The 12,856-nt window shown below is 43.2% G+C and overlaps 1 pseudogene; it reads right to left on the minus strand.

Moving 5' to 3' along the window:
• Positions 1 to 12,856, minus strand: part of LOC115116434 (ceramide kinase-like protein) — a 63,012-nt pseudogene that overhangs the window by 6,943 nt on the left and 43,213 nt on the right.

Consider the following 12,856-nt stretch of genomic DNA (forward strand, 5'->3'; position numbering starts at 1 on the left):
TGTGTGTGTGTGTCTGTTTGTGTTCTCTCTGTGTGTGTGTGTGTCTGTGTGTGTGTGTGTGTGTGTGTGTGTGTGTGTGTGTGTGTGTGTGTGTGTGTGTGTGTGTGTGTGTGTGTGTGTGTGTGTGTGTGTGTGTGTGTGTGTGTGTGTCTGTTTGTGTGTGTGTGTGTGTGTGTGTGTGTCTGTGACCCTCTAGAGCAGGTGTATTCAACTCTTACCCTACGAGGTCCAGAGCCTGCTGGTTATCTGTTCTACCTGATAATGAATTGCACCCACCTGATGTCCCAGGTCTAAATCAGTCCCTGATTAGAGGGGAACAATGGAAAATGCTGTGGAACTGGCTTCGAGGTCCAGAGTTGAGTTTAGGGCTCTATTGAGAGACTTACTTGAGGTTTGCTAGCGTTTTGATCACAGTGAACTCCTGTTTCTGCCCAGGTGGTATCCATTGATGCCTTTCCGCCAGGGCCAGCGTCCACCCCCCAAAACCAAACATGGCAGAGAAGCCGAAATGCAGGAGGCGACCAAGAGAAATGAAACTACACACATCTACCTCCTATAGTAACACAGACAGGAGACAAAGAGAGGGAAGAGAGAAGAAGAATAGATATGACTGATATCGATTAATGTACTGTATAAAGTTGGCACCCTGGTGCTGCAGCTTGAATGACATGCTTCTACTCGGTGACGGGTTCTCTGTCAGAGATTGAGATGTAACTAGTACGTGTATGGCATTCTTTTACTTCAGTTGTAGGCCTACATTTAGTCCAGCACACAAAATGGGAAATTATTCATCTCTGGTTTATAACTTACAATATATCAGACTATGCCATGGTCATTGCCATTTCTCTTGTGGCAATATAGGCTTATGATGATACAGACACAGGTCCCATCCTATTGGCCTATACACATTCCTGACCTCTTTCTGTCTCGCCCATATAATATATGGCTCCTGACCTCATAACTCATGAATATTCATGAAGGTCTAAAACATCCTGCCAGTTGGCCTTATTCACATGCATAAATATTACTTAATTAGAAAACCAACAAGCCCTATATCGGCCAGTCGTAAATAAGCATCACCATTCCTTGTTCGTATCAAGTGTTCTGTGTTCTTGTTTACATTATTTTGCTTATAACCCAAACATTTTGTCTGTCAGTTAATTGTCATCCACGATGAAATCGGGGAGGGGACTGTGGATCTGTGCATCTGTTCTCATCCGTGCATTCGTTCATACGTTCGTTAGTCACACGCAATGAACATCTGATCAAATGGCTACCCAGACTATTTGCATTTCCTGCCTTGTTTCTAATCAGGTGCGATTTGAAATTCAGACATGTCAAAACTTCAGAAATGTTGTTTGTTTGCATTTTCATTTTAATCATTTAATTATCTGATTCTCCTCCATATTGGTTATTCAGAATACAGTGTGAATGCTATTATGTGTAGAAGAATCTGAACACAATTCCAATCATCTATCACCATAACCGCTGACAGAACTGGACTGCCTGAACTGCATGTTCTATTGCTGTTGCTAGAAGTCCCTCCTAGTTCAGTGTTGGAACTATGTATTACAAAACCGTATGGCCTGTAATGTAAGACAAAGAGGATTTAATGAAGAGTAGGGTTATCTCGTGTAGTTGAGGTCAACGTTTGTTTAATAATAACACTTTATTGTAGCATGCGTGCTTGTTTCAATAGGATTACACTTTGTACTGTACACAAAATGTTCTGCATCAAATCAAATTGTATTGGCACATACACATGTTTAGCAGATGTTATTGCGAGTGTAGCGAAATGCTTGTGCTTCTCGTTCCGACAGCGCAGCAATATCTAAGTAATATCTAACAATTCCACAACAAATACCTAATACACACAATCTAAGTAAAGGAACGGAATAAGAATATGTAAAACACATGGATGAGCAATGTCAGATGAGCAATGCATAGGCTAAGAAGTAATATATAGTATAGAATAGAGAATATACATATGACTAATGCAAGATATGTAAACATTATTAAAGTGACATTATTAAAGTAACTAATGTTCCATTTATTAAACTGGCCAATGATTTCAAGTCTGTATGTAGGCAGCAGCCTCTCTGTGCTAGTGATGGCTGTTTAACAGTCTGATGGCCTTGAGATAGAAGCTGTTTTTCAGTCTCTCGGTCCCCGCTTTGATGCCTCTGTACTGACCTCGCCTTCTGGATGGTAACGTGGTGAACAGGCAGTGGCTCGGGTGGTTGTTGTCCTTGATGATATTTTTGGCCTTCCTGTGACATCGGGTGATGTAGTGTCCTGGAGGGCAGGTAGTTCACCCCCGGTGATGCGTTGTGTAGACCGCACCACACTCTGGAGAGCCCTGTGGTTGTGGGCGGTGCAGTTGCCATACCAGGCGGCGATACAGCCCGACAGGATGCTCTCAATTGTGCATCTGTAAAAGTTTAGGTGTTAAGACACATTTCGTCAGCCTCCTGAGGTTGAAGAGGCGCTGTTGTGCCTTCTTCACCACACTGTCTATGTGGACCATTTCAGTGTGTCAGTGATATGTACGCCGAGGAACTTAAAACTTTCCACCTTCTTAAAACTTTCCACCACTTTCCACCGTCGATGTGCTCCCTCTGCTGTTTCCTGAACTCCTTTGTTTTATTGACTTTGAGTGAGAGGTTATTTTCCTGACACCACACCCCGAGAGCCCTCACCTCCTCCCTGTAAGCTGTTGTGTCATTGTTGGTAATCAAGCTTGCTACTGTTGTGTTGTCTGCAAACTTGATGATTGAGTTGGAGGCATGCATGGCCACGCAGTCATGGGTGAACAGGGAGTACAGGAGGGGGCTTTGCACGGACCCTTGTTGGGCCCCAGTGTTTCCTACCTTCACCACCTGGTGGCGGCCCGTCAGGAAGTCCAGGACCCAATTGCACAGGGCGGGGTTGAGATCCAGGGCCTTAAGCTTAATGATGAGCTTGTAGGGTACTAAGGTGTTGAATGCTGAGCTATAGTCAATGAACATCAGTCTTACATAGGTATTCCTCTTGTCCAGATGGGATAGGGCAGTGTGCAATGTGATGGCGATTGCATCGTCTGTGGACCTATTGGGGGGGTAAGCAAATTGAACCATGTAAGGTGGAGGTGATATGATTTTTGACTAGTTTTTCAAAGTACTTCATGATGACAGAAGTGAGTGCTACAGAGCAATTGTCATTTAGTTCAGTTACTTTTGCAGTTACTTTTGCATTCTTTTGCATTCTTGGGTACAGGAACAATGGTGACCATTTTGAAGCTTACGGGGACAGCAGACTGGGATAGGGAGAGATTGAATATGTCCGTAAACACACCAGCCAGCTGGTCTGCGCATGCTCTGAGGATGCGGCTCGGGATGTTGTTTGGGCCGGTTGCCTTTGGAGGGTTAACACGTTTAACTGTCTTACTCACATAGGCCAAGGAGAAGGAGAGACCACAGTCCTGGAAGCAAGACGTCAGTGTCCGCGACATGGCTGGTTTTCTTTTTGTAGTCCATGATTGTCTGTTGACCCTGTCACATCCGTCTCACGTCTGAGCCATTGAATTGCAACTCTACTTTGTCTCAAAACTGAGATTTTGCTTGTTTGATTGCCTTGCGGAGGGAATGACTACCGTAATTTCCGGACTATAAGCCGCTACTTTATTCCCACACTTTGAACCTTGCGGTTTATACAATGACGCGGCTAATTTATGGATTTTTCCCGCTTTCACAAGATTCATGCTGCCAAAAAACTGAGCACCGTCACATAATGTGACGTAAATCGAGCGCACTCAAACTTCCCATCATTCTGATTACGGTAGTAATTTTGTCACCCTCATCATGGCAAAGACACTGAGAAATGCATATGATGCAGCTTTCAAGTTGAAGGCGATAAATCTGGCTGTTCGAAAAGGAAATAGAGCTGCTGCATGGGAGCTTGGCCTTAATGAGTCGAAGATAAGACGTTGGAAACAGCAGCGTGAGGAACTGACTCAGTGCAGAAAGACAACAAAAGCTTTCAGAGGGAAGAAAAGCAGATGGCCCAAAGTATTTGCAGCCACTCGACATCAGTGTAAATCGTGCATTTAAGGTGGCGTTCAGTGGGAGGCTTGGATGACAAGTGGGGAGAAATCCTTCACTAAAACGGGCCGCAGGCCGAAGAGCATCTTATGGTCAAGTCTGCCAGTGGGTCCTGACAGCGTGGAGCATTGTCAAAAAATCCACTGTCATCAACGGGTTTCGAAAGGCTGGACAGCTGCGTGTTGAAGGGGCAGCATGAGCTCAGCGGGGTATTTGCCTCCGGATGAAAGTGACTAGAGATGAAGCAATTCTGAGGCTATTCAACTCCGACACCGAAGGAGATGACTTCAGTGGTTTCAGTGCACAGGAGGAGGAAGATAGTGACCAATGACTTTCTTGGTAGGCTACTGTTTTAATTTTTGTTACAAGCCGTGTTTCGTTAAAGCCTATTTATTTTTGTTACAAGCCGTGTTTCGTTTAAAGGCTGTGTAAATTTCATTTGTTTCAATGTACCGGTAGGCACCTGCGGCTTATAGACATGTGCGGCTTATTTATGTACAAAATACATATTTTTTAATAATTCAGTGGGTGCGGTTTATATTCAGGTGCGCTTAATAGTCCAGCAATTACGGTACTCTGTTTGTATGCTGCCATATTGCCAGTCGTCTTGCCATGGTTAAATGCAATGGTACACGCTTTCAGTTTTGCGCGAATGCTTCCTTCAATCGACGGTTTCTAGTTCGGGTAGGTTTTAATAGACAGTGGGTACAATATCTCCTATACACTTCCTTAAAAACTCACTCACCGAATCAGCGTATACGTGGATATTATTCTCTGAGGCTACCCAGAACATATTCCAGTCCGCGTGATCAAAACAATCGTGGATTCCGATTGGTCAGACCAGCGTGGAATAGTCCTTAGCACGGGTACTTCCTTTTTGAGTTTCTTCCTATAGGAGTTAGAGTAACAATGGTCCAGTGTTTTTATAGTAACAATGGCCCAATGTTTTTCCAGCGCGAGTGCTACAGTCGATATGCTGAATTTAGGTAGCCTTTTCCTCAAATTGGCTTTGTTAAAATCACCAGCTACAATAAATGCATCCTCAGGATGTATGTTTTCCAGTTTGCATAAAGTCCAGTAAGGTTCAGTGAAGTTCCTTGAGGGCCGTTGTGGTATCGCTCATTGGATGTGGCAGGGCTTGCCAACTATTACAGACTACAAAGGGAAGCCCAGCCCAAGAGCTGCACAGTGACACGAGCCTACCAGATGAGCTAAATTACTTCAAAGCTCGCTTCGAGGCAAGTAACACTGAAACATGCATGAGAGAATAAGCTGTTCCAGACGATTGTGTGATCACGCTCTCCGCTGCCAATGTGAATAAGACCTTTAAACAGGTCAACATTCACAAAGCCATGTTTCAAGCAGACCACCATAGTCCCTGTCCCCAAGAACACTAAGGTAACATGCTTAAATGACTACTGACCCGTAGCACTCACGTCCGTAGCCATGGAGTTCTTTGAAAGGCTGGTCATGGCTCACATCAACACCATTATCCCATAAACCAGAGATCCACTCCAATTTGCATACCGCCTTAACAGATCCAAAAGTGACGCAATCTCTATTGCACTCCACACTGCCCTTTCCCACCTAGACAAAAATAACACCTATGTGAGAATGCTATTCATTGACTACAGCTCAGCCTTCAACACACCCTCAAAGCTCATCACTAAGCTAAGGACCCTGGGACAAAACACCTCCCTGTGCAACTGGATCCTGGACTTCCTGACGGGCCTCCCCCAGGTGGTAAGGGTAGGTAACAACACATCCACCACACTGATCCTCAACACGGGGGCCCCTCAGGGGTGCGTGCTCAGTCCCCTCTTGTACTCCTTGTTCACTCATGACTGCACGGCCAAGCACAACTCCAACACCATCATAAAGTTTGCAGATGACACAACAGTGGTAGCCCTGATCACAGACAATGACAAGACAGCCTATAGGGAGGAGGTCCGAGGCCTGGCCATGTGGTGCCAGCACAGAAACCTCTCCCTCAATGTGATCAAGACAAAGGAGATGATTGTGGACCGAAGACGCCCCCATTCTCATTGACGGGACTGTAATGGAGCAGGTTGAGAGCTTCAAGTTTCTTGGTGTCCACATCACCAACAAACTAACATGGTCCAAGCACACCAAGACAGTCGTGAAGACAGCATGACAAAACCTATTCCCCCTCAGAAGACTGAAAAGATTTGACATGGGTCCTCAGATCCTCAAAAGGTTCTACAACTGCATCATCGAGAGCATCCTGATCACTGCCTGGTATGCCAACTGCCCAGCCTCCAACCGCAAGGCACTACAGAGGATAGTGCGTATGGCAAGTACATCGGCCCAGCCCTTCCTGCCATCCAGAAGCTCTATACCAGGCGGTGTCAGAGGAAGGCAATAAAAATTGCCAAAGACTCCAGCAACCCTAGCCATAGAATGCTCTCTCTGCTACCGCATGGCAAGCGGTACCGGAGCGCTAATGTCTAGGTCCAAGAGGCTTCTAAACAGCTTCTACCCCCAAGCCATAAGACTCCCAAACATCTAAACAAATGGCTACCCAGATTATTTGCATTGCCCACCCCCTCCTCTTTTACACTGCTGCTACTCTCTGTTATTATCTATGCAACAGTCACTTTAATAACTCTACCTACAGTTGAAGTTGGAAGTCTACATACACTTTAGCCAAATACATTTAAACTCAGTTTTTCACAATTCCTGACATTAAATCCCAATAAAAATTCCCTGTCTTAGGTCAGTTAGGATCACCACTTTATTTTAAAAAAATTGAAATGTCAGAATAATAGTATAGAGAATGATTTCTTTCAGCTTTTATTTCTTTCATCACATTCCCAGTGGGTCAGAAGTTTACATACACTCAATTAGTATTTGGTAGCATTGCCTTTAAATTGGTTAACTTGGGTCAAACATTTCAGGTAGCCTTCAACAAGCTTCCCACAATAAGTTGGGGGAACATTTGCCCATTCCTCCTGACAGAGCCGGTGTAACTGAGTCAGGTTTGTAGGCCTCCTTGCTCGCTCACGCCTTTTCAGTTCTGTCCACAAATTGTCTATGGGATTGAGGTCAGGGCTTTGTGATGGCCACTCCAATGCCTTGACTTTGTTGTCCTTAAGCCATTTTGCCACAACTTTAGAAGTATTCTTCGGGTCATTGTCCTTTTGGAATAGCCATTTGCGACCAAGCTTTAACTTCCTGACTGATGTCTTGAGATGTTGCTTCAATATATCCACATCATTTTCTTTCCTCATTAAGCCATCTATTTTGTGAAGTGCACCAGTCCCTCCTGCAGCAAAGCACCCCACAACATGATGCTGCTTGATGGTTGGGATGGTGTTCTTCGGCTTGCAAGCCTCCCCCTTTTTCCTCCAAAAATAACGATGGTCATTATGGCCAAACAGTTCTATTTTTGTTTCATCAGACCAGAGGACATTTCTCCAAAAAGTACGATCTTTGTCCCCATGTGCAGTTGCAAACCGTAGTCTGGCTTTTTTATGGCGGTTTTGGAGCAGAGGCTTCTTCCTTGCTGAGCGGCCTTTCAGGTTATCAAATCAATATAGCCCTTCGTACATCAGCTGATATCTCAAAGTGCTGTACAGAAGGTTATGTCGATATAGGACTTGTTTTACAGTATATAAAGGTACTTTTGTACCTGTTTCCTCCAGCATCTTCACAGGGTCATTTGCTGTTGTTCTGGGATTGATTTGCACCTTTCGCACCAAAGTACGTTAATCTCTAGGAGACAGAACGTGTCTCTTTCCTGAGCGGTATGACGGCTGCGTAGTCCCATGGTGTTTATACTTGGTACTATTGTTTGTACAGATGAACGTGGTACCTTCAGGCATTTGGAAAAAGCTCCCAAGGATGAACCAAACCTTTTTTTCTCATGATGTCAAGCAAAGAGGCACTGAGGTTGAAGGTAGGCCTTGAAATTCATCCACAGGTACACCTCCAATTGACTCAAATTATGTCATTTCAGAAGCTTCTAAAGCCATGACAAAATCTTCTGGAATTTCCCAAGCTGGTTAAAACCATTTTGGGATAGGGGGCAGCATTTTCACGTTTGGATGAAAAGCATGCCCAGAGTAAACTGCCTGCTTCTCAGTCCCAGTTGCTTATATATGCATATTATTAGTCTATTTGGATAGAAAACACTCTAAAGTTTCTATAACTGTTTGAATGATGTCTGTGAGTATAACAGAACTCATATGGCAGGCGAAAACCTGAGAAATCTGAGGTTTGTAGTTATTCAACGCTTGGCCTATTGAAACACAGTGTCTATGGGGTCAAATTGCACTTCCTAAGGCTTCCACGAGATGTCAACAGTCTTTAGAACCTTGTTTGAGGCTTCTACTGTGAAGTGGGGGCTCATGAGGTCTCATGAGTCAGTGGTCTGGCAGAGTGCCACGAGCTCATGATGCTCATTCACATGAGAGTTAGCTCGCATTCCATTGCATTTCTGAAGGCAAAGGAATTCTCCGGTTGGAACATTATTGAAGATGTATGTTAAAAACATCCTAAAGATTGATTTTATACATCGTTTGACATGTTTATACGGACTGTAATGGAACTTTTGGACTTTTTGTCTGCACCTCGCGGGTCATGAAGTTGGATTACTGGGCTGAACGCACTAACAACAAGGGGGACAACTTTGGACAGAAATTATGAACTTTATAGAACAAATCATGCACAAAGTAGATTTCCTGACAGACTTGCCAAAACTATAGTTTGTTAACAAGAAATTTGTGGAGTTGTTGAAAAACAAGTTTTAATGACTCCAACCGAAGTGTATGTAAACTTCCGACTTCAACTGTAGATGTACATATTACCTCAATTACCTCGACTAACCCGTGCCCCCGCATATTGACTCTGTACAGGTACCCCCTGTATATAGCCTCGCTATTGTTATTTTATTGCTGCTCTTTAATTATTTGTTACTTATGTTTATTTTATTTTATTTTTTGTAAGGTATTTTATACATATATATATATATATATATATATATATTTTTTTTAACTGCATTGTTGGTTAGGGCTTGTAAAGAAGTATTTCTCTGTAAGGAATACCTGTTATATTCGGAACGTGAGAAGTACAATTTGATTTGATTTGATAAACATGGCTGTGAAAATAACTGAATATAATTATTTTTGGAAATAATACGGTCGGCATTTGATTGTGAGGAATTCTAGGTCAGGTGAACAAAAGGACTTGAGTTCCTGTATATTGTTACAATTACACGATGAGTCGTTAATCATGAAACATACACCCCTGCCCTTCTTCTTCCCATAGAGACATTTATTGATGTCAGTGCGATGCACTGAGAATTCAGGTGGCTATATCGACTCCGACAGCATATCCCCAGAGAGTTATGTTTCCGTGAAACCGAGTATGTTACAATCCCTGATGTCTCTCTGGAAAGCAACCCTTGCCCTGATTTCGTCAACTTTGTTATCTAGGGATGGACATTAGCGAGTAATATACTTGGAAGCGGTGGGGGTGTGCGCTCCTCCGAAGTTTGACTAGAAGACCGATTCGACTCCCTCTCCTCCGGCGGCGTTGTTTTGGGTCGGCCTCTGGAATCAGTTCAAATGCCCTGGTGGTGCGGCCAAAGGATCCGCTTCGGGAAAGTCATATTCCTGGTCGTAGTGCTGGTAAGTTAACATTGCTCTGATATCCAATAGTTCTTCCCGGCTGTATGTAATTACACTTAAGATTTTCTGGGCTAACAAAGTAAGAAACAATACATCAAAAAACAATTTACTGCAATGTTTCCTAAGGACTAGAAGCGAGGCAGCCCTCTCTGTCAACGCCATCGCAGAGTTGCTATTTTTTCATAACATTTCTAACTGATTTTACTATACATTATACTGCATTTATAACAGGGATACAGCTAATGCAATAAACATATTGTTTGAATGTCCACAAAAAGAGGGCATTCTATCTCCAAAGTATATTTTGTGTGGCATGTTTTCCAGTAAACCCTGGTACTGTCTCTTATCTCTTCACAGCCCAATCCTCTTGTCTATCAGGCTAAGTCGGGAGAAGCTCACACAGCACCGCCAACACAACAGATCAGACAATTCACTACCAGGAACTTCACCTCCTCCTCAGACAGACAGACAGAAAGACAGACAGACGTATGGTAAGGTTTGTATTCTCCAAACACCAGAACCAAATAACACCTGCCCAAGCCAGCTATTAGAATTGTTAACATTTATGTTAAGAGTCTGTCACAAGAGACTCAGCCAGTGTGACAAAGCCCTATCTACACCGTGAGAAAATACAGAGAACGTGTGAGGGACAGGATGACAGCCCTTCCCCCTTGTTCTCCAGGGACTGTTCATTCTTCCAGGGGGCCTGTTAACCAGATCTAGTAGTCAGAAGACAATACCAGCAGCTTTCCTCAGGGCCTCCCACATCCCACAATTGCAGCGATGGAGCTAATTAAGGACCAGATTGCACCAACCACTAGTTCCTCACCAACCATTCTATTGTGGCGAAGGAGCACCATATAATACTGAAACCCATACCTTATGTGAGGATCGCACACACACAACTTGGTGGAATTGTAAAGTAAATATGCATACCATTTCCACTCAGTGTATATTTGAGCTGTATTAGATCCCTGTTCCATTGCTCAAGGTCTCTGTGTTACGAAGCAGCTCTATTATCAATAGCATTGTAGTGATGTCTACATCTTAAATGGGATAATACTGGAGAACATGAGAACGTACCCATGATGATGTGCATTGCAGTGGTAACAAGGTGCCATATGCCATAGACAGAACACGTCACCGTGTCAGTGGAGCCTGGAGAAAAAGAGATGCAGAACAACATCAGTGGAATGCCATACACATGATATTGTCGTCAAACAATAAGTAGTTCTCAAAGGGGAAATGTCTATACCATCCAGGTATTTCTGCTATTTGCATTCACTCATTCTCCTATCAATTATCCTATTTACCAAACCTATGACTGAGCTTAATTATTGCAGAAGTAAGCCATCTGAATGTAGCAAGTTATCACAATTCGCAATGATACAAAAGACAAGAAAGCCTAAGCAAACACAATGTATCCTACTATTTGTAGATGAGGTAGCTAGGGTTAATAATTAATTAATTCAACTTAATATTGTCTGGTGCCAATTAGGCTGAGTTTACCTTGCTGGCAGTGGTGGACGGGATAGAACAGGTGTCAGTGTGTTTGTACTGATTAATGACAGAGACAAACACACAGAACGGAGAGAGAGAGAGAGAGAGAGAGAGAGTGGGAGAGAGAGAGAGAGAGAGAGAGAGAGGAAGAGAGAGAGATTTACTGTATATACGGGGAGAGAGAGAGAGACAAAGCATGAGACAGAGACAAACAGGAGTGACAGAAAGAGAAAGAAAGGAGAGAAAGAGAGACAGATTTACTGTATATACAGAGAGAAAGAGAGAAAGAAAGAGAGAGAATGAAAAAGTGAGCGAGAGAAAGATATGGGGAGAGAGATAGCAGAGAGATAGCAGAGAGAGAAAGAGAGAGCAGGTTGTCTCTGTCACTAGGTGAGTAGGCATTTCCTTTCAAGCTGCTATCTGCCATGTTGTTTGCTCAGATTAACAGGATATGATAACTGATGTCTGTAAAGAAGTGCATTACAGACAGATAGGACAGGCTGGGTGGGTGGGTGGGTGGGTGAGTGGCTCGGTGAGTGAGTGAGTGAGTGGCTTGAGTGGGTGGCTGGCTGGCTGGCTGGATGGGTGGTTGGTTGGGTGAGGGATTGACTTGTTCCTCCTCTCCTATGAAATGCGGTAGAGGCCTGGACAGCACAGAGCACGGAATACAGGGGTGATGCTCAGACAGCTTGGCTACCGATAGATATTATATAGTGCTGACCTCTGACCTTCCAATCCACTGCTACTATTACACTGTTACTGTAACAAAGTTGTTCCCAATGATACAATTTATTTTAAGGTGATCTAGATCTTCATTGCTACAATTATTAATTCAATGTATTGATTGGACTAAGACAGTTCAAAATGTTTAGATGCTTAGGCGTAAGCATTGTAATGGCATATTATGCAAATGAACTAATAATTTGCATAGTGTGATTAATCTCTTCTTTACTCCATTGCATGGAATGCTTTTGACCCTTATAATCCAATATATCTACAGTGCAGATAAATACCACATGAGATTTCCCTAATACTACAACGGAACTAGTGTAGATAATAATGTAGTACAGTGCCTTGCGAAGTATTCGGCCCCCTTGAACTTTGCGACCTTTTGCCACATTTCAGGCTTCAAACATAAAGATATAAAACTGTATTTTTTTGTGAAGAATCAACAACAAGTGGGACACAATCATGAAGTGGAACGACATTTATTGGATATTTCAAACTTTTTTAACAAATCAAAAACTGAAAAATTGGGCGTGCAAAATTATTCAGCCCCTTTACTTTCAGTGCAGCAAACACACTCCAGAAGTTCAGTGAGGATCTCTGAATGATCCAATGTTGACCTAAATGACTAATGATGATAAATACAATCCACCTGTGTATAATCAAGTCTACGTATAAATGCACCTGCACTGTGATAGTCTCAGAGGTCCGTTAAAAGTGCAGAGAGCATCATAAAGAACAAGGAACACACCAGGCAGGTCCGAGATACTGTTGTGAAGAAGTTTAAAGCCGGATTTGGATACAAAAAGATTTCCCAAGCTTTAAACATCCCAAGGAGCACTGTGCAAGCGATAATATTGAAATGGAAGGAGTATCAGACCACAGCAAATCTACCAAGAC

This window comes from Oncorhynchus nerka, linkage group LG3, assembly GCF_034236695.1.
Source record: "Oncorhynchus nerka isolate Pitt River linkage group LG3, Oner_Uvic_2.0, whole genome shotgun sequence".
Lineage (NCBI taxonomy): Eukaryota > Metazoa > Chordata > Actinopteri > Salmoniformes > Salmonidae > Oncorhynchus > Oncorhynchus nerka.